This window comes from Anser cygnoides, chromosome 6, assembly GCF_040182565.1.
Source record: "Anser cygnoides isolate HZ-2024a breed goose chromosome 6, Taihu_goose_T2T_genome, whole genome shotgun sequence".
NCBI classification, from domain to species: domain Eukaryota; kingdom Metazoa; phylum Chordata; class Aves; order Anseriformes; family Anatidae; genus Anser; species Anser cygnoides.
The window spans coordinates 12,066,970-12,094,966 of record NC_089878.1 but is presented as its reverse complement, the minus strand read 5'-3'; the positions used below and the strand labels follow the sequence as shown (position 1 = coordinate 12,094,966).

The following is a 27,997-nucleotide window of genomic DNA, read 5'->3' as shown; positions in this document are numbered from 1 at the left end:
TTGTGCGTGCGTCAGTGCTCCTGTGCCAGCGTGCTTCGTGGAGGCACTCATGGGAACACTGAGCACAAAATGGCTTTATTAAAGGCAGCAGAAAATCCTAATCCTTTCTTCCTTCATGCTGCTCTGCCCTGCTGGGTCATGTAGCTATGGCTCATTTTTAAAAAGAGGAGAATATGGATCTGTAGTAGTCCCCTGGGTCTGGCTAAGAGCTCCCTGTGAGGCTGGCAGTGTTCCCCCCAGGAACTATGGACAAGCCTTAGGGTGATTTCTTTAGTACTTCAGCCAATCTGCTAGCCCTGAGTCTGCAGAAAGCCCTTGAAAGCTGGTGGAAGGCATGGATCCAAGGAAGACTGGGTGTCATGAGCTAGAAATAGCTTTAGGCTTTTTTTTTAAAAAAAAAAGGTTTTGGAAAATACTTGCCTATCTCCTCCTGACTTATACCCAAACCTTTTTTTTTTCTTTCTTTTTTTTTTTTTTTTCCTGGCAGCAGTATTTGTCAAAGAACCTCTTGGCCAGCAGTGGCCATTTCTTCTCTCTTGCACATTTGGCATGTCAGGGTTTTACCACCCATCCTTGATACAGTCTACTCACCTTTTCCTGTGGTCTACCTCAGGTTCCCTACCACTAGAGCTTATTTTAGAAATTTCTTGCCCTCCTACCACCTGTCTTCTGGCAGATGTAGATGGGGCAGCATAAAAGACCGTGGAGATATTACCTGCGGGGAATTATTGCACTCCCTGTCGCTCATTTTCCCAGGGCTCTCCAACACCACCTTGCCAACTGGTCTGACCCCACAGATCAAGTCCTTCCTGTACTTTCAGGAGAATTAGAAAGTTCATTGTAAAGGAGAAGCAGTGGAGATGGCTCACTCCCTGTGTGCTTCTTGCTCTGCAAAAGGTGCCATATGGCAGCACTTAGTTGCACTTACTGTGCTGGAATTGGCCTTCTGGCTTTCTTCTTCAAGACTGCACAACTGTGCAATCGCCACCAAGCCCCCACCTGCCAGCCTGGCAAGCACTGCCCCACTCTCTGGGTCTGAAACTCCTGCAGGCAACTCCATTTCCAGATAAAAACAACCCAAAAGTGTTGCCTTTATCTCACCTCGGGTCTTACTGATCTCACCCACCTCTGCATTAACCCCACCGACATTCAGGCTCCTGGGGCAGAAACCTCACAGAGCCACAGGCAGACAGTGACAATCACTGGAAATCTGGGATGTTTTTCAGGGCTACGGCCCCTTTTCAACCTGCTCTGCCTGGGATTTCGGGTGGCCACTGGCTGGCTTTCAGACAGGTGACACCGCAGGTATCTAGTTAATAGCTTGAGCACCAGGACAGGTGTGTGTGGGAAGGGATGGAGGGTCTCAAAGACCCAGCACAAGAAAGTTTCAAGGAAGTCATGCCTTGAACTGCACTGTCAAATACCAATATAAGTGAAAGAGCAGCTCCCTTGTTTTAGGTACAGCATCCTTCACCTTCAGCTGGGACAGTGCTTGGGGGGAAAAAATGTCGGATAGGAGATGGCCAAGCTTTACCTTGATAGGTTCTGCCCATCAGTGTCATGAGACCCTGCTGAGGAGCTCAGGGCCCAAAGACAACAGAGGGCCAACCCTCTGCATGGGCCACAGCAATGCCTCTGTGCTGGCTCTGTGGGTACAGGGCATCAGGTCCATGCTGTCCTGATGCTGATGGGATCTGCGTTGCTGAGCCTGAGATCCCGGCTGAGCCCTGGCCCATGCCATTTCCCTGACTTTTAGCTCTAAGCAAGGATAAGTCAGAGACAGTCTTCAGGTTAGATATTTCCTTGGGAGGTCTTCCAAGTGCTGCTCCTGATCTGAATGAGAACCTATTTGGGACAAATTCAGTGCAAAATTGGGAATGTTTTTTCCCCTGCATCTCTCTGGCATGTGCTCTCTCCAAACAGAGTGAAGTCACAGGTAGGAAAAGACAAAACAAAAAGCCAACAAACCTGATCATGTCAACATCTGCTACTTCCACATCATGTTGTATCATGTCCGATGCCCACACCCTGCTCCAAACTGTGCCAGCTCTGCCAGGCAGGTTTCCTGTGGGAAGAAACCGTGGCTTGAGCAAACATCCCTTCCTGGAGGAAGAAGGCTCTTTTCTCTGCCTGAGGGTGGGTAAGTCATGAAGGCTTGAGGGCTGCTTGTACGAGGGTTACGGAGGGCTGTGACTCAATGAGGAGGGTTTGAGGTATTTGAGATCTGATCCCTGCTCTTCCAACCCCAAACTCTCGTCCTGTCCATAGAAGACAAGTGAGCACCAAATGCCAGGTTTTGGTGACCAGGACTTGTTCTGTGTATCAGAGCACTGGCAAAGCCCTCTACCGAGTGATCCCCGTCCCTTCCCAGCATGACGAGGACACTTCCACGCAACCCTGCCAGCCCAGTTAGCAGCACAGACTCCAACAGGTAGAAACCACAGGAAAGACAAGCCCTGTCTGCTCTGAAAGCAAACACAAAACCAGAAAACATCGTAGAGGAAGCCAGGCTGGTGCTAAATCACAACAGCAGGGTATCTGCCTTATGATCTGGTCCACAGCGGCGTTAATGATAAAATCAAGGTCTCTGCTTTCCTATCAAAGAGAAGAAAGCTGGGCAGCTATTCAGCATTATAAACCCACATGGGTAACCAGGACTGGGAGCCTCCTGCCATGCCCAGCGGGCTGCTGTGGGAAAGCTGAGCTCTGCTGTTATCCCAGCTCTGCTGTCAGCAGATTGCCTCCAGCAGCAGCCTCCCTGCAAAGTGCTCAAGCTCAAGCAAGGTGAGCAAGAGAGGAGGGTGCGACTTGTGCTAGCTTGAATCAATCCGGCCTCACGCCGGCAAACCAGAAGCATGAGTTGGGCAAAAAAAATCCCTTTTTGCTAGGCCTCCCTCTTCATAGAAAGTGCAAAAAGAGCACCCATTAATTCAACTTGCTTTGTAAAAAGTTTTTATTTTTAGTGCTTGTGAGTGGAGTCAGATTGGCAGCATTATAAATAGAAGACTTCTATTTATCCTACAGTCTGGGTACCGCAGCGCTAAGTCAGTTTTATGACCTCAATAAATCCAGATTAGGTGCTCTCAAGGATGTGTCACCATAGAAATAACATTTCCTATTCTCATTCATATGCGTGGCTAGCGGGATGGATTATGCCAAGGCAGGGTTCTGGCCTTGTAAGCCAGCCCAATGTTGTCTGATCTGTCATGATGTGATACAGGCTGACATTCAGACGAGTCTGTGGATCTTGGTTTCGGATCTGGGAGCCCTTTCTCAGAGGTTGTTACCTGCCATACCCACACAGAGCATTGCGCTGTCCCTGAGCGATGGCCAGCTGCTGCTCTGCAGCGTCCAGCCAGTGGATGAAACTGCTGTGTCCTTGTCCACATCAACATCAGTCCACATCACCCGTGGTGACAAAACGCCGGGGCTGGGAGTGAGAATAGCTTGCTGCTCTGCGAAGGCTGAAAAAAAGGAGGCAGCATGAGAAAAAAAACCTATTTGGTAGCATACCTTGGTTGAATAGCTTATAGCGTACTGCTAAGACGTTGCTTGTCTACCAATCTGTCAATAACTATTAAAACACCAAAATAATTGTTTTCCTCTTGAAAAAAAATAATAAAAAAGGAGAAGGTACCCCCTCCAACCCTTCCACCCCCTCAATTCCCTTCCATTTCTTTCTCCATTCACCAAATGATGATGCTTCATTAAATATGTGGCATTGAGTCAATTCCCAGCACGACAAGCATTTTCTGGTGGTCACACGCCTCCCTCTCTGAACAGGCTGCGCTGCTGCCAGAGAAAGGGGATGCAGAACAGCTCAGCAGCAGTAAAATGCATCTCCTGCAAGACTGTCATTTGGGGATATCTGCTCCAAAAAGTGCTGCTTAACTCTATTTGCTTTGCACCTGTGACCTGCATCTGGCTGTGGACACTTGCTGTCTGCCCTGCAGTGCTGCCAGCCCCTAACTGTGAGCTACAGTGGCAGCAACATGGCTGTGGTCTTCAACAGGAAAGGGCAAGGGGAAATGATCTGTGACCTTCAGTCACCTCAAAACCCTGAAATTACCTAGTTCCCTACCTGGGAACCGGCCTGTTTTCAGCATGAGTCAGACTTCTTTGATCTCTGCAACTTCCACTGGGAGCCCAGAGAGCAAAGAGGCCGGGAAGCTGAAGGTATCAAAGAGCGTATGAATTACAGCAGCTGTAGGTTTCTGATCATTTTCTGTTAGATTTTTATAGTTTCAAAAGCTGGAAGACTGGACCAGTACAGGCTGCTTGGCTCAGCTGCAACATTTTATCTTTGGTAGAACTGCAGCTTCCAGCTTCCCTTCTCCTCCTCCTCATCTGACCTTGAAGGAGAGGTCTGGAGGGCAGGCAAGTGGAAAGGGGGTGTTTCAGGCCCACTGGAGCCCACCAAAAGCATGAAAAGGTGACTGTGGAGTGGAACAATATACTGGAAATAAGGTTATACTGGCCTTCATGTGCATGGGGATGGAGGCAAAATGCAGAATGAGACAGGGGGTGGGGAGAAGAAAAGGTAAAAAAAGAAAAAGCAATATTTGTGCACAGCAAGATGAGAAAAAAATGAGCCAAGCCTTGGTGGGAATGTGCATTATATGATAAACGTTGCTGTCTGATTTTAGAGTTAAAAGCCTGAGCACTAAAACTGCCATGGAGTCATAACAGAGTTGCAAATCCAGCCTGCACTGCTAAATGAGGATTTCAGCTAACATCCCAATATTCACAAATGGCACTATATAGCACAAATGCCAGGCTGGGATGAGAATTCATTATGACTGCTGAAAGGCACAAAAGGCATTGGAGCTCTCCGGCAAATGATGATCCCATTTCATGGCAGCTCTTGAGGTTTCTAAATAGGTTCCCTCTGTCTGAAATGAAAGCAGCATCCTTCAGATGTTTTCAAAACTGGAATTTTGTTGAGATGCTGACTTTGGGATTAAAACCTAAAGCCTTTTCAGGCGAGGAAGGACGGGGACATCATATTGCACAAGGCTCAGGCTGAGAGGGCGAGAGGCCTGCTAGCACCCCGACCTGGTACAGGATCTCTGACTGCCCTTCCAGCCCAAAGCCAGCTCCCAGGGACACACTGCTCCTGCCAAAGCAGCAGCCTCTGTGTTGAACTTCCCAGCTCTGGCCTCCTCTGCCTGCAGACAGGAGTCGTGTACTTGTTCCTGGTGTGAAGAGTTATTGCTGGAGGATGTGGAGGTGAGTCTCTCGTTCTTTTGTCATGACCTCTGTCCGAGTTGAAGTGACTTGTGCCTGCAGTGGTCTCCCACAGTGGCAGCCGGTCAGGACCATTTTTTCCCATCCAAGGACCAGAAAGACTTGCAGCACCAGTGCACCTTATGAGGGCTTGTCTTTCTGCTTCCTTCCCTGTGGCTCCAAGCACCCCAGCCCTGCAGAGAGCAGGGCTCCCAGACACGCACCAGGATGCTCCAGAGAAGGAGCAAACCGGCTGGAAACAGCCAGCAGGTAGCTGATCCACTTGGCTCTGCTCAGATCTCTTCTTGAGCTACCAGCTGAGCTAGACAGAAGGCTGTTTTCCCATTTATTTAATATTTAAAGTGAAAGGCATCTTCTGGAAAGCCTCTTTATTTATTTATTTATTTTCTCATTTATTTTCTCATTTACCAAACGAGGTAACAATATTCAGCTGTTTGCCCAAAGATTTATGCCATGCTGCTCACTGGAGTGTCAGAGCTTTATGGAGCTGGGGGTGGATGGAAGGTCTTGCTGGAGGGCAGGAGCTGTGTGCATTCACCAACTACACCACTGTTAAAGCAAGCTGCAGGCCGAAGTCAGCCATTTCCCTTCTGCTGCACCCAGCAGTGTGTGGCGTGGGCCTCTGTGATCCTGTGTTCAGCCCAGGACTCCTCTCCTGGGTTAATAGTCCCAAAGTCTGGTCGGGGGGTCTCTGCTCCTCCTGTGCTTCATCTCCAGGGCTGAGGGTTGGCCTGGAGGAAGGAAGCACACAACCCCTGGCAGCACGACCCGTGACTCCTGCAGTGAAGTGTCTGAGTGCTTTCATGTTCATTGCAGAGGAAAGCATAAGGGAAAGGTGTTTATGTGTCTCTTCCAAACGGGTAAGTATGGTGAAGCCTGAAAGATGTCATTCATGGTGGCTCAGGTTTTGCCAGGGCAAGGAAAGACATCCCGCAGTGTCTTTAGGAATGCTGTGCTATGGGTGTTCGTTTCAGGCCACAGCTGAAGAGCTTCCTTCTTGTCAGAAACTTTCTTCAGGTCACAGAGAGCTCCAAAAGCAAGTTTCAGAACAACATCGCTTGCTAGCGCCTGGAAAACACTATTTTCCATCTCTCTCTGCTGTAACTCATTTCAAGACCAGCTGTCCCATTGCAATAACCAAGAGCTAGCTGCAAAGCAGCTCCTCCTACTCTGAGTTGTCAAACTCCACGGGAAGCTCTTCAAGCAAAGCCTACCCCCAGCCAGCACAAAAGGAAGACCTGCTTTAGCACCAGCTCCTCAGCTGAGCTAGCCAGCAGCTCAATAGATATGAGATCGTTTTAGCTATTTATTGCATTGTTCAGCTCTTCTCTTGAGACCTGCGTTTCCTGAACAAGAGGCACGTGCTGATGTGGGCAGAGGAGCTGGCAGGGTGGAAGAGCACCTGGGCCCAGCTCATCCTGCAGAGCCCAGGGAAGGGCTTGACTGCTCTCCCCAGGGCCTAGGCAAATCCCCCGAGCCACGAGATGCAACGCAGCAATGGTGAATTTAAAGAAGAAGGAGCATGGGGTCCATCTTCGCTTTCGCATTTCTAATCCTTGAAGATGGGCTCGAGTGACCCGGCACACTCATCTCGCAGACTCACCACCAGTTATTTTCCTCCGTGGAAGCAAAGTGCCTGACAGTCACCTGCCACTGCCACCGGCTGTCCCTTGTACAAATTGCACGGAGAGGCTCTCTGTGCCCTGCCGAGCAGCTGCTTCGCAAGCACAGCACGGCCCTGACCTCTCCAAGGGTTTTTCTTTTTTATAGACACCGAATCGAGGAGCCTCTGAGTAGCGCCATGCCTGACAGGGCTGGGGACACCACTGAACTGTGACCTACAGCTGGCACTAAGCACTTGCAAATCCTGCCAACAAAAATGCTGTGACTTTGTCCCCCCCACCCTGTCCTTTGGCAGGAGTCTGTCAAGAGCGGCCACTTACCTAAATTCAAGCAACCCTGAGAGTGCAGTTTATGTATTTCTAGATCATTAAGCCTTCTCCTAGCGACAGCATTTAAAAGGCATGCTGACGTGTCATTCCCAACCCCCCCTCCCCTCCTTTTTTCCTTTTTTTTTTTTGTTTTTGTTTTTGTTTTTGCTGTTTGGCTCTTGAAATTAAAAGATAAGCTTTGTAAATCTCACAGAGAAGAGGGAACTGTCACTTTAGCTTTAGAAGACAAGCCAGTAAAGAAACAAAATTCTTCTTTTGGCAGAGGAGGAAAAATCCATTATTAAAGGCTTAGAAACAAAGGCTCTCAACACAATTAAAGGAAAACCTAAGCCTTTGAAAGCAGAGGGCATGACACTGGAATATGCACAAGAGATAGAGATGAAAGCCTCCATTGTAGCGCTGTTGAAAAAGTAAAGAAAGTATCAATGGATGCATTTGCCTAAACCAAACTAGATGAGAAGCTTTCTGCAGAAGGGCTGGAGTCTTCCCATGTGTTTGCACAATGCCAAGAGCTGCTGTGCTCAGTCTTAATTAGGATCCTGGGGCATTGCTAGAATAATTTGGGGAGTGAGGGTCACTACAGTCATTATCAGAGAGAAAACAGGGCTCCAACATTTTCCATGGGAAATTTTCCACCTGGGAAACCCAATCTTTCTTTCCAGCTTGTTGAGCTGAAGCAAAAAAAGAAAAAAAAAAAAAGTTTTGATTTGGCATTGTCAAGGCATTCAGTTTGCAGGAGAGCTCGCTGAGGACATGGTGCTGCACTTGGGCTATGCAGGTGGCTTTCAGCCCAGCAGTGGGGCTGATTTTGCCATTCAGTAAAATGCTGGTTTCGCTGTCCATCCTATGCTGCAACAGCCCAAAGCCAGGTATGACTTGACCCTAGATAGCTGCAGCTTGCTGGGAAGGCAACGGGTCTCTTCTCCCTGTGATCTCCTGTCCTCGTGCTCTGCTCCTCAGCCTGCTGCCACCTGGCACTGCTGAGCTGGCAGAAAAAATGGGAAGGCTTGGGCTTGGCATATGAAAAGGGGCATGGAAGATCCCCCGGTCATCAACTGGACTGAGGGTTAATGCAATAAAAACTTGTGATGATTTCTGCTGTCCTATGATCTGTTTCTTCTCTAAAAGGCTTAGAAGTCTTTATAGGAAAGCACATTCCTCTTCTCCGCTGATCAGCACAGGCTATAATGGCTCACACTTCCTGGAGAAAGATGGCTCACACTTCCTGGAGAAAGATGCTGCTATACAAGCAGAAGTGATTTTTCCCTGCCTGGTGTGTCAGCACGAGCAGTCTACACTCTTAGCCCAGATTCTCGGATTAATGCTAGTTTTAGTCTAGGGCTCTGCAGGAAAAGCAAAAGATTCTTTATAGCAAACTCAACATCCTCACTGTGAGGTTAGAGATGGAGACTACATGGTAAGGATGGTCCCCAAGGTCACTCAGGTAGCTTCACGGAGCTGCAGGAAAGGGCTGGACATGCAGAACATTGCAGAGATTGTTTTCCTTGCTCACATGGGGGCTATGCTGGCAGCCTTTCCCCTCATGGGAAAGAAGGTCTATCACTACGCCTGTCTGGTGGTTTAACCCTGTTTTAATTCCCCTCTCCAGGGATGCTCCTGTGATGTATTTTGGGATGACTTGGGTTGCTTGCACACAGAACAGAAGTACAAGAGAAGGCAGGAGCTGTACCAGGCCTGCTCACCTCCTGCTCCTTAGCCAGAGGATGCCCCTTGTGCTGGTGGTGAGACACCGAGGAGCTGCAAGAAGCCCTTCCAGAGGGTGCCACATTTCCAAGCCCAAGCTGGGGAATCAGCCTTTCCACTCCATCTGCTATTCCCTTTCCCCTGCTCTGAAACCCCCTGAGGGTTTCCCATTAGTGCCAACTAATAACACAGTCTCTGATGAAAGCAGACATCTGGGCCGAAAGGAAAAAGGCAGCTTGTTCCACCCAGGTCATCAAGCAGCTTCTCACTGATAATGACTGCGTCTGTGGGCACCCACCCGATACAAACCTGGTGGCCAAAAGCTGAAGGATTATCTTTTTACTTTTCCCCGTAGCCTGGATTTCCTGCTCATCTTTGTCTATGGCAATCATGAATCCTCTTTTTTTTTTCATTTTATTTTCCCCCCCTTTATTTTCATGGATACCCGTCCATCATGAACAACCAAGAATCAAAGCAAGTGTCCTCTGCTGTTCACCCATTTCTGTGGATATGAAAGCAGACAAGAGCCAGGCTAATTCACGGTCCTCCACTCTGAAAACAAAAGCAGGGTCCTTGGAAGGTTTTATCTCCTTTTTTTCATGTTTCCCGTTGCTTGGTTTTATCACCAAGGAGACTGAATTCCTACACATGCTGTTTTAGACATTCACCAGAAAATAAATCCCTGTTTCTGTGCCAATGGCTATCACAGCAAAATTACATAAGCTATGTGTTGTGCTTGAGAGCTTTTCTCACTGTATGTGTGATCTGCTGGGTTGTTTTGCCTGCTGAAAGGGAAAACAACGTCCTGCACATCTACGCTAAGTCCACGTTCCTCCTAGCATCATGGCAAGGAGTTGCCATGAATCTGAAGCCTCTTGCTGCATGTTCTTCATCCCTTCATAGAAAGTACCGCATAAAACACATGGGTGCACACAGTAAGGAAAATGAATTCTGGTGTGCTTCTGAGATGAGGCATCTGAGATGAGGCACCACATCAGAACAAACTCTGTAATTGTGTTCCTGTCCTCGATGTGCAGGAATGGCTCCCTGTACACACCAAGCCTGCTCTCTCAATGATTTTTTTCTCCCCTCCTTTTGACACTGCTCCTAAGAGTGAGATCAGCTTTCAAAGCACTCAGCAGCACCACCACCATTTGATGCTGTTCAGGGGAATTCAGTGCTGGGTTGCCTTTCAGAGCATGCACTTGCTGAGTTTATACTCACTCCCTTAGGACACAAACTGTCTCCTTTTGTTTGTACGATACCTGTCACACTGGGCTCCCTCCCCACAGCAATCCACAGAGGCAAATACCTGACTGGGAAATCAGAGGCAGAGCTCATACTCATCTCAGTGGGACAATGACATGGACACGGCAATGGGCAGTACTGGCTGTTCGACTGGACGGGCACAGTGCAGCATTACCAGGGTAAATGGCCATGGGGCAGTGATGCCATCAGGGCTTTCACAGCTGTGAAATCTCAATGCAAGGCAAACCCCTGTCAGGTCACATATAAACGGCTACCTAATGATGTGTCTTCCCAGATCTGCATCACAGGGAACTAATATGCTGAAGAGTTGGCTCTTATAACATGCTGTGGAAGATGTGTCAGGAGAAATTCTCAGTCCTGAATTTTGAAGGCTTCAGAGGTGAACACGCTGCCTCACTAAGTCTCCACAAACAGGCTCAAAGCAGTATCCATGAGAAAACCAGGCAGAGAGTTCATGAGGCAGACCCCCCAGTATGCCTCTCAGTATCTTTAGATTTCACCTGCTAGCCTTTCAAAATACAGTCTAAACACATCTGGTCTTCAGGGATTTATACATATATACATATATATATATGTATATTAGCTACCATACTGTCCTTTTCTGGAATTAGCAAAGAAAATGTTTCCCAAAGCTGCTTTACATGGTCCTATTTTCAAGCCTGCTCCTTAACAGATCCTCTGCACCTTTCCCAACCCACCCACCTTTCCCCCAAGTTTTAGTGGTGTTACTGCTCCATCTGGGCCCCCTGTGCTTGGAGGAATGCCAGTACCTCCTTGAAGAAAAAAAGGTATAAAAAAAAAAAAAAAGAAAAAAAAAACTTTTCAGCTTGGGTTTGTTGGGATAGCAAGAACAGGCATTGGCAGCATATGCATTTACTTCCCTTCTGATTTTGGACTACTTGAAGATGCTTTGAACAAGTCAGAGGCTGACCTCTTTCTGCTGCCCAGTAAAGCAGGTCTCTGTGGCAGAGCAGCTTGGATGAGACACTCCTAACTGCACGTGGTGTCCGAGCTTTGCCATTGTCCACTGGGCCAACCTGAGGTGCAGGCTGGGGCTGACAGCTCGTGAGATATGGGGATGAGTAGGTGGCAACATATGACAACTCTTCTGCTCAGGTTTTAGCCTGTTTGCTGACTTGAGGCATCCCTTTCCTTCTGCCCTCCCCTCCACAAATGACAACACAAGGCCTTCTAAAGATGCTGGTGAAGGTATTGCAGGGGAAGTCCTGCAATATTTCTCCATAATCCATCTCTTCTCTCTGTTCCTACATCATGCAGTACTTGAGCAAAAATCCCCCTTCCAGCTCAATATGTGCTGTTCACTCATGTGCATTTCTTGCCTGTTGAATGGAGCAAAAGCACTGCACCAGCTCTGTTTTCCTGCTCCATCCTGGTCCCAAGCCCTCATAAATGCAGCAGCAATGTTTTTGTGAGGACTGGGGATGGAGAACCCATACCTTGTTGTTTCTGGTTAAACATTTTCCAGTCCTGAGAGCTTCCTCAGATAACCACTCAGAGCCTTGCTAGGGGGGATCAAAAAGAGTGGGTGGGTTTGTGCTCCCTGAGCACAGGCTTTGTTAGGATAGCAAATGAGGTGTGAGGTCCTGACAAAGGGGCTTTTCCCTGTTGATATCAGCCACCTTTTCCCCTAACCCACCTGGGTCCAGCCTACCAGACCACAAGTCTGGTATAACCCCCCGTACTGCCTTGGCGCCCCAAGTTTGGATGGGTTTGCTTGTTCACAGGCACCAAGGTGAGAGCATAGGTTGGTGACATCAGTATGGGGTGGAACTGCAAAATCTGCAGTGCTGAGGACAGACCCAAGCTCCTGCCCTGAAAGCAGCTATGAGCGTGTGCTGAGGGCACAGCACAGGCTGTGGATGAAAGCTCAGTTTGGCTCCCCTGTGCATGCAGCTCACTAGCTGCTCCTGTGAGCCGGCTGTCTTCATCCAGCTCCTGCATTTGACAGCCTAATCAGAGCAGGCAGCAGGGAGACTCACACTGACAGGCATCCCCCTGAGAGTGTGGCTGTGCCTGCAAGGGAAACATCTCCGCAGCGCTTTCTGAGCTTTGGGAGGAAGGCTCCTGTGCTTCCACAATTACTTCCCAGGCAGGTGAGGGGGCAGCTGGCTCATGTCTGTGCCATGCCTTCTTCACAGATGTGGCCTCCTGCTGCTCGGAGGTCAGCAGCATCACATCAGGCATGATTTCCTTCTTGAGAAGGCCTCAGTCAGGAAAGGTCTCAGGTCCATTTGGAAGCGCAGAAAGGCAGCCTCGGTCCTTCCTAAGACCAGCAAAACTGGAAAAGGATTATCTTGTGCTTAGTAACACACAGTGATATAAATTACTCTTTTCTTTAAAGCTAATATCCCCCTCATCCTGTCCTGCTATGCTTGCACAACATTTTTAGGTCCAGTTAAAGCGACTCCATATGAAGTGCACAAACTGTGGCCAGCAACATGGCAACAGTGCCTCAGATCCCCTGTGACTCCCCACCCCAGCAGCCCTGATCAGAGACAGGAAGGCAGCTCAGGAATTCACAGAGCTCCAGGTCTTTAATCCACGCAAAAATTAACCTTTAAGTAAGTTAGAGAATTTGCCCTTGGTGAAGCCATGTTGCCTGCCTCAAATCACCTCCTGTCCTCCATATGTTTTAAAATAGCTTCCAGGAGGATCTGTTCCCTGCTCTTCTCAGGAACAGAGGTGAGGCTGACCAGTCGGTAGTTCCCCAGGTTGTCCTTTCTATCCCTTTGAAAAATGGCAGTGATGCTTCCCTGTTTCCAGTCGCTGGGGACTTCACCTGACTGCCACAACTTTTCAGCTATGATGCAGCGTGGCTTGGCAACTACATCAGCCAGTTCCCCTAAGGACTGGGGAATTCACTCCCCCAGCAAGTTCAGGGACTTGAGAGATGTGGGAAGAGTGATTGCCAGTGAAGACTGAGGGAAAAACAAACACACAAACAAATAGCTCAAGGAAGCCATGAGGGAAGGGCAGAGCTGAGGGGATCTCTCACAGCAGCACGGCCCTGCCACACACAGGTGGCTGGGGGTTCATGGGCAGGTGGCATGCCAGAACCCTCGCAATGACCCCTGTTTGGGCTGTTGTGTCTACAGCTTCTCTGAAGTGTTTGTAGCATTAAACAAAGAAATACGTGCAGTGTACAGGCATATTCCTGCTCCCATCCCTTGCTAAGAGGGTTGTGTTTGCCTTGAATTCATGGCAGGCTCCTGCAGACAGGCCTAGGCCTCAGTCCAGTCTTTGACAATGTCAGCCTTTTTCTTGCTAGGTGATGCATATCGTGTGAGCCATTATTCCAAGCTCCTGTTGCTGACAGCTCACCCAAAGCATGAACATGCGATGCACCTACCCAAAAAGAAACATAATCTTCATATGATATGGACACGGCAGTCACATGAACCACCCAAGGAAACTCAGTCCCAAATCCTGCACGCAGGGACCTGCAAGCAGCACCATCAACCAAGGCCACCCTCGCTGCCTACCTTCTGCTGCTCAGCTGTACGAGGCAGACTTCCTTCCCTTTGAACCACCTCCGAACATTACTTCTGCTCCACGTGAAGCGTGACTCATTGATGGATTGGGTTGGATCTGTCACACAGCACGGCGATATGGCAGAAAATAAAAGGCCAGTGCCGTTGTGCAGACAGACCCTGACCCGTGGAGCGGGGAAGTAATCTTTCGTCTCTGTAGGACCCTGCTAATTGCATCTGGATTGCATTGAGCTTCAGGCAGGCCATTCCCAGAAAGGCTGACAAACCAGAGCAAGCTCAGAGCTGATTAACAACAAACAACAGGGGTCTGGAGGGATTGATTTATGTGGAGGGATTCGCAGAGTTCAATAAGGCTTGCTCAGCCAAGTTATGATTAAAGAAGATAACAGTCTGGAAATACCTGTGGGCTAAAAATCTGATGACCCAGCACTGTGGGAGTGCCCAGAGGTTAACCTGGGGCCTGTAAGGCCTGAAAGCCTGGAGATAATAAAACACGCTGTGTATCGGGGGACCCTGTATCAGGCACAGCCCTGCCGAGGATTAAGCACACATACCACAGCAGTGTTCACAGGAAGGAGCATGACCCAAGGGGCAAAGCAACATGGCCAAGCCAGGGATGACCTGCTGCAGAGCCCCAGGAGGGTTGCATAGCTGGATGAAGACATCAGGGACAGAGGCTTGCCTTTCCTGTGGGAGAGCAGTGAGCTGGAGAGGAGCAGGGCATAGGCTGTTGTGTGGCTCTGGGTTTAGGGCTCTCCTGGCTTCTCCTCCTCATGTGGTGTCCCCTGAAGCAGCTGCACATCAGCACTGCCTGCCCCGAACCATTAGCGCCAGCAAGGCTTGAGCGGGCCCAGCAGCTAGTGCTGTGCAGGGCTCCCTCTCCCCAGCAACCGATTGGATTTGCAGTGATTCAGCAACATATTGATTTAACTATCTGCAGACAAATGACCTCTCTCTGGGCCACGCTTTTTAGCGGAGGGCTGCAGTCATCTGCATGAATATTTTAGTAGATTTACTGTGTAGTCACTTCACCTCAGCAGAGGGAAGGAGGTGAGGACAGGGACGGGGAGAGGCAGGAAGGGGCTTGGAGCGAAGCACAGTTTGGGTTTTCCTTAAAGTAGACACTGAGATGAAGGTTTTTCATTGTAAAGAGGTGCCACTTCCTCCTAGCCTCTACTTCACATTTGCTTAGCACTGCCCCAAGAGTTACCCGCTTGGCTGGGCTTCCCTAGCCTGAAGGTCTGCAGAGGGCGAAGGACCAAAAAGCAACAACAGCAGACACCAAGCTGGCCTGCTTGCGGGGCACTCAGCCCCCTCAGTATGTGCTGCTAGTAGGGGAGCAGAGCATGTGAGAAGGGCAAATACGCTCCCTGGGTTAGTGACGGTGGGGTTGCTCAGGGACTACCTTCTGCACTGAGCAGTCTGTCCATAGCAAGCACAGGCTTCCTCCTCAACTGATATCCTGAGGCTTTTGCACACCCCACAGGGACGTTTCTGCCTTGGCATGCTCCCTGGCCACCAGCATACCATGGTTTTATGGGGAACACATCACACCCAGACAGGTCTGTGATGGACAGCTCACCTGATCTTGTTCAGCAGTGCAAGGGCATCACTGCAACTGTCTCCAGCTAGACCTGCTGAGCATGGTTCCTCTGCTTTGTGCTCTTCTGAACAGGTGTGGTTCAGGCTCATTTGCTTTCCATTAATAATGGATTCCTTCAACAACCGTGACAGCAAAGAGTTTAGCAGTAATTAAGGAGATGAACTTATTGGCAGTGGAGAAAAACCCTTTGGTTTTGAAATAAAGCCATACTGCTACACACCAGAAAACAGCAACAAAGCAGAAACAGGTACTTAGGCAGCCACAGTAGAGCTCCAGAGCACGTGGAATGAAGTGAACTCTGCACCCTTGACCACTTGATCTTTCTCACCTGCAGCTGCATCACCCCAAAGCTGTCTGTAACACCGGCACTGGTGCCAGCAGTGCAACATCACTGGCAGAGGGTTTCTGGATGGCTGCATGAGATGCAGTGCAACCAGGTGGGGGTTCACTCCTGAAATCAGCAGCCTTTTTTCTTAGGGATATGTTTAAGGATTCAGGTGGATTTGTTGGGCACAAGACAGTGTCCTGTTCTAATTCTGTGTTAGGTAACAGGACACAGATGGGCCTTCAACACACAGAGAGCTGAGACATCACAGCATCTGCTCAACTGTGCCCAAACCTGTTTTCCAAAAAATGTTACCTAATTTTTTCCTGTAAACATGCAAACAGCACACAAACTGTAAGCCAGGCCCCAAGCTGTTATCAGTTATCACAGCCTTGGAGGAATACACTCTGATTTACAGCAGCTGAGAGCCTGTGTCTCTGAATTGCAGATATTTCATCACCACGTGGCTACTGTGACAATTAAAAATGCAATCTTGAGCAAACCACAAGAGACCATCTGTATCCCAAATCCAAACATGCTGTATTATTCTCTGCATCAGAAACTGATTGCATTTTGCCATGAGCTTTCAGACCCTGTGATACAGCTCCCTCATGCCTCCTGCCAGTCAATACAAGACAATACCAGGACAATACAAGAAGGGGAATGGCTTTCTTCTGCAAGGAGTAACCATGAATGGGGTGGCATGCAGATGCGATGCATCAGCACGGACTCCCATTTCAGCCCTGCCACTCTTTCTCTGCATAGTTCTACATATACCATTATACAAAATGAGTCCTCCAAGGAGTCCATTTCCACATAATTTTTTTTTTTTTCTTTTCTCTAGACTCTTTCTTCTTAAGTTCATGCAGGCCTCCTCTCTCCATGGGACCAAGCAGCTTTCATCTCTGCACAATGGAAGGGATCCCAAGCTGTTTTTCCTTTCCCCACAGATGTGAATCTACCATCAAACTCAGATGCAGCTGGGACCTTCCAACCTTAGTTTTTTCACCCGTTTATAGTGATCAGCTATTGCCACACCCCCTCAGGCTTGGCCATTGCACAAATGAGCTTGAATGGAAAAAGAAAACAAGAGCTCCTTGGCTATAAAGGCCCAAGTCGTCTCGAGCTTGCCCCCAACCCTTTCCTTGCATTGAACTAGGTGTGGTTTCCTGAAACCAGGACAAAAATAGGCTATCAAACCACATTAGACAGAAAACTACTTGGAAGGTCCCGTCCTAACAGCCACTGAAAAATCTGCAGCATCTCAAAACTGTGTGAATCATTCCAGCTCTTCACTCAATGCCAGTCTTTGTATGAAACATCAGCACGATTAATTCTTCAACTCAAGGAAAAGGCAACAGGCCAGGGAGAATCCCATCACTAGCCTCAAAGTTTGTAGAAGAGTTCTAATAAAAAGTAACAATCAAATAAATAAAAATCTGAAGTGAGAACCACAAATAACACCTATTGCTCCATGGAACAACAAAGACTGATTTAAGAGTCAGCATTGTCACCCATTGTGACAGCCTCACTCAATGCTGGTGAAGAAGAATCCCCAGCAAATGTAGGTAAAAAAACACTATGACCACACAACTGACCAGGATACACAACACCAGGAAGGCTGCATCCGCTAACATATTTCCAGGGAACAAGTCAATCAGCATAGAAGAAATACTGTATTGGAAAAGGGAATTGGGGTTTGAAAAGATTCATTTAAAGAGAACCAACAGAGATGGTTCACTGAGATGTAGAAACTACTGATTTCTACCATTCGGCTTTAGTGAATGAGACATTTTCTTTTTGTCTCTTAGTACAAATGTCATTCTTCTTTACCTTTAATGTAGTTTCCCATTCTCTGCATAGCTAGAAGATGAAGTGGTACTGTTAAAACACGGGTTTTTAGAACAGGGAGATGGTCATCGGCTCCCCAGCCAGAGGCTTATTAGGGCACCTTTCTCTTGTGTCAAGGGCACTGGAGGGGCTCTTCTCAGCTACTGTAGCTGCCTCAGCCAAGAATGGGAGGAATGCAGGAGGACCCTTTGAGTCTGGTCTGCAGAGCAGATGACTCTGGGTCTCCATGAAAGCACTGTCTGTATATAAGCACAACCTTTGTCCCTGTCCATGACTCTACATTTTCAATAAATGAATAACAGAAATACACTTTTTTACCAGCGTAATGGTGTGTGGAAGGAGAGGGTTTCTGGTCAAGGACCTTTTTCAGTGCCACAAGGGATAATAAGAAGGGGAGGAAGCTGTGGACTGTGATAAAAGGTGAGAGGCTGTCACCAAAGAGGACTCCAGAAAGGCAGAGGGAACCGCTCCTCAAGATTTCCTGGCCAGCAAGTGTCACTGAAGAGCTCTGTTAGATCTCCCACACTGCTGCGTACTTACATCCCCAGCAGGGAGACAGGAGAGAGGGTTTTGACACAAACAAACAAAAACCCTCGCTGTTTGAAGCCTGCTCTGCTTGATCTGCTGCCTTTGCATTCGTGCTGCTCTCTGAAGCTCTGTCTGCTGGCTCCCACCACGGCTCTTCACGAACGTGACGTGGTGGGACAGAAACACACTGCCTTCCCTCCCTTGTGCATGAAGAGCATGTGTCTCACCCCTTCCCTGGAAGCCTTTTAGAGAAGCTGTTAAATCAGGCGTCACGCTGCCTCCTACCCTGTCACCATCACAAATAATTTTCCAGTGAGGACCAAGTGTCAGGGAAGGCAGAATTGATAAAACCTCTGAGTAGCTCTGCTTGTTGCTGGATGCATTTATGCATAAGTGGACCCCAGCTCTGGATATTTTATATATTTATATGTATGCTTATATTTACTTATAATATTTATATATAAAATTACATACTATTTAATAATATTTGTTTTTTATATATATATATATATATATATATGTTTCTCCCCTCTGTGGCTGAGAGACTTGTGTGCGTGCACTTTGGATTCAAGCAGGTTTAATGACAATAAGCTGATCTGCAAAATATGCATCTAATCTTGGACAGATTTTTCCAGCTGTCTTTTAATGAGATGTGGTCCTCTCTCCCCCTCGAGCCCCACTTTGGGTTAACTTTGTTCTCTCCCTGATGGGTTGAATCCCCCCACAAAATATGCCTCAGAGGCTACTGCTTTGTGGTGGCAAAGGAAAGGCACCCTACACAAATAAGCTTTCCCCACCACATCTATGTCGTCTGCATGCAGAGCAGCACCACAGCAGAGGGAACTGTCCCCACGTGGCAGGGAGAAAGCTGAACGCTTCGCTGTAGGAACTGCTGGGCATCTAATTGCATGCACACACTCACCACTAATCTATCCCATGTGCACACAAGCGTAGACCCAACACAGCCCGTGCTTTGATGCACCCGTCCAAGGAAGTGTAGCAGATGTCTCCTGCACATTCTGCAGCCAGCATCAGGAAGTTATCAGCACCATGAGGCCTGCAGGCAGGGATGTGAGCTGCCTTTGGCTGGGGATGAAGGCACCTTTCTGCTTCGGACAACGAGAGCTGGGCCCAGCTCACGTTCCCTGCAAGCGACCTTGTCTTTCAGTTCTCATCTCTCTATGCAGAGTCTGACCTAAATTTCATTAGGGATGGCTCCCCCGCCCCAGTCATCAAATGGAGACCCTTGTAGTGACTCCCTGGTGGTCAGGGGACAACGATTTGGTTTTCAGGGGGTTTCCATATACAGATATACTCCCAAATCTCCAGCTGAGAGTAAGGTCTCAGTCTCTTCTAACCCCATGAACCTGAATCAGCTGGGGCACCCAGCTGGGAAGCAGCTCTGCAGGAAGGGCCCTGGGGTCCTGGCGGGCACCGCGCTGAGCAGGGGCCAGCAGCGTGCCCTGGTCACCGAGAGGGCTGGCGGCACCGGGGCTGCGTTAGGCACAGTGCGGCCAGCAGGCCGAGGGCGGCGATCCTTCCCCTCTGCTCAGCGCTGCTGTAAGGCACCTGGAGCCATGGGCCCAGGGCTGGGCCCCAGCACAAGAGAGACCTGGAGCTACTGGGTGGAGTCCAAAGTAGGGCCTATGAGGCCCTACTCTCCTATGACGTTGCTCGCTGCTACAAACATCTGTGCATGAAGATGCACATTACCTACAGAGAGCAGAATGAACAATCTGGTCATCAGCAGTGTCCCAGCCATGGCTTCTCCAAGCTGCTGTTGGAGGATGAAATGCTTTCACTGCTTGGCTCTGAGCTTAGGCAAACTCCACTCCTTACCAATCAACTACCCAAGGTGAGAGAATTACATTAAGTTTTGCAGGAAGCGATATTCCTCTCTCCACACTAATATTCTACTGCATGTGAGGGGAAAGAAAGAAATTCCCCAGACTTTCAGTGTTGCTCAAAAAGGTACTTTCCACAGGGAGAAGGTGCAGTTAACTCCACCACAAGGTCTCAGGTGCTTCACCTCCAAGGCTAACCTCCCCTGATTTCAGACACACAAGACTGTAGACATAGATAAGCAGAAGTGAACAAACTCATGTCAAACAATACATGTTTCCAATACCAAAAAGGGGCTGCAGTGAGGGTGGCAGCAGGCCACCCTTGTTCACTCCGTGCTTTAACCCCAGAGGCACCTGCCAAGCACCAGCTAGCCCTGAGATTCCTCTAATTTTTACTCTACTTCCCCAAGGAGCCTGTGCACCTGCATAAGTGCTGTGCCCCTGGGACAGGCTGCAGAGTCTTACTGCCACCAGGGAGCCCTGAGGGGCTTCTGCAAGTCAGCAGAAAGCTATACCACAAAAATAAATAAATAAAAATAATAACTATAGATTTCAAAAGCATTTTGCAAGACTCAGATAAACTTGTTCCCCTACAGCAACTCCAGCAAAGCTGACAATATGGTGGTGGGGATACAGGTCAGAGGCTGTAGTTCTTTTGCAGATTGGTGGTGAGCACCGTACATTCAGTTTGTCTGGCACATATAAAAGGAAACACACCCTCAGCCTTCAGGGAGTCTGGGATAATAAATGAATAAGAGACTGCTGGGGAAATGTGCAGAATGAGGGGGTGGGAGGAGAAATGAAATGGTGTCTTTGGGAGAAGAGCTTCAGGCACCTTTGGGCAGGATCAGCCCCTCAGTCCTCGCTACATAGCTCCTTTTATGAAATATTTTTTTTTTTTTTATGAAGGGAATGTGTTCAGCGTATTTGGTTGCAGCTTGGAGCAAGCTACAAATATTGAGATGCATCTGCGGCTGTATTTCAGAAGCAGTGCTCTGACCCTTGATAAGGGATTCTCCTTATATCTACTATTTATTAGCAGAGGTTAGGCATACACTCTATAATATGACCCGTACCCTTTTCAACTCCTGGTCTAACCTTGAAACTTTCTAGCGTGAAAATGAAGTTTGTCTCCACACAGCTTCAGTGAGGAACAATCTGCAGCTCTAATTGCACCAGAATGTTTGCAGCCTGACTACTCCCTACTCACTTCACGCAGGAACAGGAGCTGCCTAACAACCCTGGGAACAGAAGGCAGAAAAAAATATACAGCTACATATGACTTTAACTCCAGACTGGCTCTCTTTGAAGCACAGAGCTCAAGGCTGACCTTCAAGTAGAAGCATGGTGGATGCACCATCACCTCTAAAAGCATTATTTGGCCTGGCTTTTGCAAGAAGCTTGGGGTACAGCACATGTATCATAACTGTTTTCAGCAGGGTAGAGAAAGCGCCTTAGTAAACTACAGAGTAATTACAATGTTCAGCCTACCCATCCTGATTCTTAAAAGCCGAGGAAATTGCTATGGGCAATAAATAGAACATGGTGGTCTGGCAGTCTGGTCCCCTGCACAAAGTCCATAATTTCCAACTGGCAAGGAGATGCTAATCTGCCTTTCTTTTTCTTAGCACCAAAAATAAAACAACCGTGGATACATTTGAAGTGGTTTTATTTCAAAAGCCAATGCCAATCATGGCCCAGTCTTTTCTCCAATACAAGTGTTTTTGGCTTTGATGGGTCCCTGAGATGTTGCCTCAAAGCCTGTGAGGACAGTAGCTTACTTGCTGCTCCAAGAAGAAAAAGAAGCGTCTAGGTCTGATCTCTCCTTGGGCCACCTACCATTCACACCTACTGTAACTAACCAGACACACTCAGGAGCATCCATGCTACATCTGTACATGCCTTAGCAAAATAAAAGAGCTGCACAGAAAGTTTTACAGCCTTCAGCAGAACAAATACAGAATATATGTCATTCAGGGGCCAAAGTTATGTGTAGATCCCCAGATGCTGCTGAACATCTGTGCTTTGGAGCACCCTTCTCAGCTGTTTTCAGAAGAATTTTAGTTTTGTCAACACACCCAGTTCTTGCAAGTATTGACAAAAAGATCCCAGACAGGCCATGCCTCCAGCCTCAAAGTATTTGAGCTGCAGAACGTTTCCCAGGGTTGCTTGCCCATTGCTGATCCTGCTGAGGCCCATAGAAATCTTTCCCCCTTTCTGTGGACAACAGATGAGGTTCATATTTTCTAATTTTACTTGACATGTGCTCTTCCCCTCCCCACTCTTTTTCCCCTCTGTTGGCTCAATTCCACTATCCCTCTCATTCATGCCAGAGCTCGTGGATATGGGATATAACAGTGAGCAGCACTTCTTCACAGCTCAGTACTTAATGTAAAAATTTAAGTGGTCTGCTCTGCTACATCACATTTAGTTGCATCTTACATTTCACTTTAACTGAGAAGTTTTACCTAGTAAATTCTGCATAACAAACAAGTGAATCCTACTGAAGCACCAATGAGAGATCAAACTCTTGACGCCCCAATGCCAATTTACATGGGCACAAGCTTGACCAGACCACAAATTGCCCCAGTGAGGACATGAGTCCCCCCAGCTCAACCTTGTCATTAATCTAAAAAGGCATCGTGGCTTCGTGGCGCAAAGAAAAAGACCTGGCTGAAGGAAATGTGGCTCCATCTCATTAGCAAGAGCCGTATTTAAGCACAGCAGTGACATTGCTGTTAGCATTTCAGGCTTGTGAACACTGCAGTGAAACTCTCCTGTCCCCTCAGCTGACTCCCCAGACCTGCAGGAGGGAAGGCTTCCTCTGGAGCCAAGCTGCCAAGATACTCTCCGGCACGTTAAGCATTTAACAGCCTCTGTTTATTTATTGCCCTTAAATGCGATTCATGAGGGAGGACCTGGCCCATTTGCTCTTATTGTGCTTGCTCTTTGCTAGTCTCCTGACTGCAGCACAGGCAAAAACATGATTTCATTAAAATTAGGACAGGAAACAAACACAAAACTCCTTTTGTTTGAACCTACTGGAGCAGAAATACAAACCCCCAGCACTTCACACTGGGCAGAAACACGAGGGTAGGCAGCGGCATGACCCTGCAGGGGTCCTTGCTGTTCGTCTGCTTTCACAGCAGGACTGAAGAGGGATTTAGGCTTGGCCAAGGGATGCTGAGGTCCAGCACATGAGACCAGACCTCTGCTTGCTGCCAGCATGGGAGCACGACCGGCGCAAACTGCTATGTCACCTCCTTCTAGGAGGGATGCTCAATTAAGACGTGTAAGACAAGCATATCTTTCTCTACCTTCTGATGCTTTATTTTAGAGAGTGCTGCTTAATGTGTGTAGCCCGCAGTGCTTTGTGATAAAATATACAGTAAAACCGATGAAAGAAGGAGTATCACTGACTATAATTGTACCTAAATTAACAAGACTTAGAGTAATCCCACTCATTGAAGCTGTACTCCTTATGTACAGAAAGTAAGCTGGGGGTGGAGTTCAAAGCCAAGGGAAGGCAAAGGGAAGGCAAAGATAGCTGCTTAAGCACATTTGCACAGCTCCAAAGTCTGTCATCTTCTACAGCACAGGCAATGCAGAAGTACAGCCCCACGGTTAAAACAGAGCTCAAGACAGGTGGTGTGGGCTCTTCTCTTCCATGCAGGTACATTATTGTTGTATGTGGTACAGGAAAAGCTGCTGAAACCCTAAGCTGCAAGATCTGCAGAGAGCCCCACTCAGGAGAAGCCTGTAAAGTCAGATGGGTGCTGCCACGTAGCAGAGCAGTGTAAGGGCATTTTGCCCAAATCACCATTTGCACATGCTGGGGATTGACAGTGATGTTTTCAGAGGGCTTTGAGGTCAGGAGTCTTAAACAGTCTCAGAACACTGTTTTCATCCTTAAAATGACATAGCACAAGGGAGTGGAAGCTCTTGGACATTGACTTTCTTCAGAAAATAGGGCAAGAGAATAACCAGCACAGACAGTCCATAACAGCTCCTTCCAGCCTACCAGAAACAGAAAATGCTCAGGGCAAACCAAAGCCTGTACAGGATCCACAGCTCCGTAGATCCCTTCCCAGCTTCTTGCACACCCCGAACCTCCTCACTGGCAGAGCAGCACAAGAAGCAGATATTCCCTCAGTGTTAGCACTGATGAGCAAAAGTTAAAACCCTGGTGTGTCATCAACATTACTTTCATCCAGCAGACATGAGTAGGAGAGAAATGCCAAGCAAATTCATCTGAATTTTTCTATTTACAGAAGTCAGACTATATGTTCTTATATCAAAACACCACTGCCTAACAAAGAATTTGGAAAGTTATTCAATATAAGGCAGCTTGTGACTCAAGTGAGTTTACAGATGGGACTACAACAGTGGAAGGAAGAAAGCACCTGCTGAAAGCACTACTCTGAGAAAGGGCATCACTGCTGCCTTGAAGCCACGAGAAATAGTAGAATAGGAACTTCAACTGTGAGCCATTTCTGGGCTCAGACAAAAGCCTGCTACCCAAACCTGGGCCAGGTTTTCTTGGGAACAGAGCTGCCTCCATGCCCTCTTGGAGCTGTGGCTGTCTCCTTGGAGAGTGCAATTAGACCCAAGCACATGCAGAAATTGCGTATTTCAACTGCAAAAGGAGGCCATGTCAGTTCACGGGCTAATTGATATGAGCACACTGTGTGTCTTTGTGCAGATATATGATCAACCTTGAAGGAAAACTACTGATCTGCATCATGAACATGGACATATTGGAAGTCCAGAGGAGGCCACGAGGATGGTCAGAGGCTGGAGCACCTCTCCTACAGAGCCAGGCTGAGGGAGCTGGGGGGGTCAGCCTGGGGAGGAGAAGGCTCCGTGGAGGCCTTGTAGTGGCCTGAAGGAGGCTGCCAGAGAGCTGGGGAGGGACTCTTTATCAGGGGGTGGGGTGATAGGACAAGGGAAATGGCTTTAAACCAAAAGAGGGGAGGTTTAGATTAGTTTTATGGAAGAAATTCTGTACTATAGGGGCAGTGAGGCCCTGTCCCAGGCTGCCCCGAGGAGCTGTGGGTTCCCCATCCCTGTCGCCCAAGGCCAGGCTGGATGGGGCCTGCTCTGGTTGAGGGGTCCCTGCCCATGGCAGGGGTGGCACTGGGTGGGCTTTGAGGTCCCCTCCAGCCCAAACCTTCCTGTGATTCTGTGATTCTCTGCTCATTAGAAGAACCGACAAACATCCTTGGCTGACAGCAAATCAAACATACAGGATTTCTTGCTCATTCCTGCAGAATCACAGGAGAGCAGCCAATGTGGCACAGAGCTTTAATACACAAAAGGCGAGTTCTTAATGCCAATTAAATTTAGGATTGGATTTTTTTCTGCCTTTGCCTCTCTCCAGAATCTCTTGAGGCTTCAAAGGCACCTTTCACATCACACCAGGATGTTTTCACATTACAGCGAGCAAGCTTATCAAAAAACCGCTACTTAATTCCACACATCAGCCAGGAAGAGGTGACCCAGATTCTGGTCTCCCCTAAGAGAGGAGAAGCTGGCCCATGAGTATTTCAGGCAGGATAACAAGACAGCTAGCCTGCCAGAACAAGGACCCAGCACAAGGGGAGGCAAAAGTATATGAGTCTGAAGGAGCCCAGGAGCTTTGATTTCATGTTGTCACAGACAAGTCAGATGCACAGCGACGGGCTCGTTCACTTAGCTCCTAGTCTAGGAAAGGGATTCTCCATACGACAAATGAGACATCCCTTCCCTGGAGGCTGTTGCAAGCTCAGACCTAGTTTATGAGCACTCTAGCAAAAATGTGCAGTAACCAGCGGACTGGGAATGGCATCAATTGACTTTGGTTGGGTAAGCCCCCTCAGAGGCTAATTTCCAGGTTGACAGGCTCAGCAGGGAAATGTGGAGTGTGAAATAAAACATTGAGAACTTATAAAGAAACCCAAGGAGATGAGTACAATATAAATCACAATTCATTTCACAAATGCATTACATGCTTGAGCAGGGATCTGAACACCGTGTTTCCTGTATACTGTGTTATATTAATGAAGACAGGCTAATAGCTGTCAAACTACAACCAAAATCACCAGAATCCCAGAGAGGATTTGATGTGCACAGAGATTACAACCCACACAACAGATGCTCCTATCTGTGCTGTCAGGAGGCTTTTGCAAGCCAGGTTATACACCTATTGGATTCCAGAGCCTGTGCCCTAACAAACACAACTCTCCTCTGCTTCTGTCTTCAAATGAAACTAGATTTCATGAAGGATGACACAGTATGCATGTGGTTTTCTGGGAGCTATGTTGCAGTGATGAAGAGACCTAATGCATAGAAGAGGTTGAATGTTAGAGGCACTGGAGTAATTTTGACATTTCCCCAAAAATGTAGTCATGCCCATCCCCAGCAAGGCTATTTTCACCTACCTCAGTACAGAAACTCAGAAGTATAATGCGTGCAAGGCATCCCCAGGTGAAGAAGAGATCTGCTGACCCAGAGCAGGCTCTTTCCCACAGCTGGTCCTGATTTATGCTCACACCACATAGAGGCCCTGGGGAAAAAGAAGTTCATTCTACAGAATTAAGGAGACGTCAGCAATTATCAAGTATCAAGGCTTGATAGGTCTCAGAGTGTGCTTGCTGCAGGTATAAGCAAGTGTTTTGTAAAGAAACAAGATGTTTTCCTCCATCCCCTGGCTGCTAACATGCAGCCTGAATTTAGAAAGTTTTGCATCTATTACAGAGGATAAAGTGCTCCAAGTAACAGGACACATGCAGAAGTACCCAAAGAGACCCCATGGGAAGTTTGGGACTCATTTTCTCAGGGTAGAGATGCTTTTCATCCAGACAAACACAGAAATGCAAGAACACAGGGATGCACTGCCTTACACAACCCCAGTGCAGGCCCTTGGCATGGGAACTGCCTGCTTTTGTACATCTGGCTCAACAATGCTTGAAGGAAGCTGCTGCATCAGTGCTAAAGAGCTGTTTGCTCAAAGTCCCCACTTGCTGAAGGCTTACTTGAGACCCTGACTGAGCCCAAAGGAAAAGGCTATCAGGAAATTCAGCAATTACCTCCTATGGCTTGTAATTGCCAAAGCAAACCCATCGTCTAGGCATATCTGGGCATATTTGCAAAGAGAGCTGCAGGTCTCTTTCTGCTGATCCCTCTCATCTTCAATTGGCCTCCTAGATGGTTTTGATTTTGTCATCTGCCGCAGGCAGCAATGTTTTAAAGGCACCTGCTGTGATTCTGTTCCTTTTTTATTTTTTATTTTTCCCATCTCAGTATGCACACAGAAAAGCCGCTGTTTAGAAAAACCTGTTAACCCATTGAAGAGTATAGTAGGATTTGGGACAGAAACAGCATGTTAAGTACTTAGAGGCTTTCCAGGGGAAGAACAGAGCTGGCAGGTCAGTATGTTCAGCTAATGATGTGTAGACACTCCCATCATGGCTTGTAAGGACCAAGTGACCCATCACAGTGAATACAGCAATGGCTAAAGTCTAACTTGGATGCACTGCAGCCCCTGCCAACAGCCCAGACACCGCAGAAACGTCTGCTACAGGCATCACAGCTCTCAAAAGCAGGGCATCCGTGTTCCTGCAGCCTCTTCCCACAGCACAATACCCTGCAGATTTCTTCTGTCCCCTCTCCAAGTGTACCCTAACAAGCTGCCGTGAAGTCTTTGCAAGCATCCCAGCCCTGCTGCTATCTCATCATTACCAGCCTTTCATTGAACTGTGTGAGCAAGCACCTTATCGCTGTCATTTTGCAAGTTAATGAGAAGAAATTTTGAGCCATATTTCCTCTCCAGGTACCAGGCATGATTTATTTTGAAGCTATGTGATCATAACAAACCATTGCCATTTCTTCGCTTTATACTTTAATAGTCTGAAGTCAATACAGTCACCTAAAATCTTATCCTTTGCAGGTATCAAAGCATTATTTATTCCCACAATAAAATATTCCAGATGAGACAAACTAACCATTTAGCACAGCAATATTTACTGTGGTCCTTCCTAAGTTACACAGACATGTTCCTCCCCCCAGATAAATCCCTCTCTCCCGATTTGGGCCACCATGTCATCCCTGCAGGTCCAGTACCACCAACCCAGGCATGCACGCATAAGTACCCTGTCTTTGTGAACATGTTTGCAGCTCTGCAT

General features: G+C 47.9%; 1 long non-coding RNA gene across 1 annotated transcript; it reads right to left on the bottom strand.

Moving 5' to 3' along the window:
* Positions 1-1,611: 1,611 nt before the first annotated feature.
* LOC136791051 (uncharacterized) lies at positions 1,612-26,537 on the bottom strand. Its single transcript, XR_010832188.1, has 3 exons — positions 26,255-26,537; positions 3,288-3,464; positions 1,612-2,065 (listed from the first exon to the last, which is right to left on the bottom strand). It is a non-coding gene; the product is annotated as an uncharacterized lncRNA (long non-coding RNA).
* Between the last annotated feature and the right edge of the window lie 1,460 nt (positions 26,538-27,997).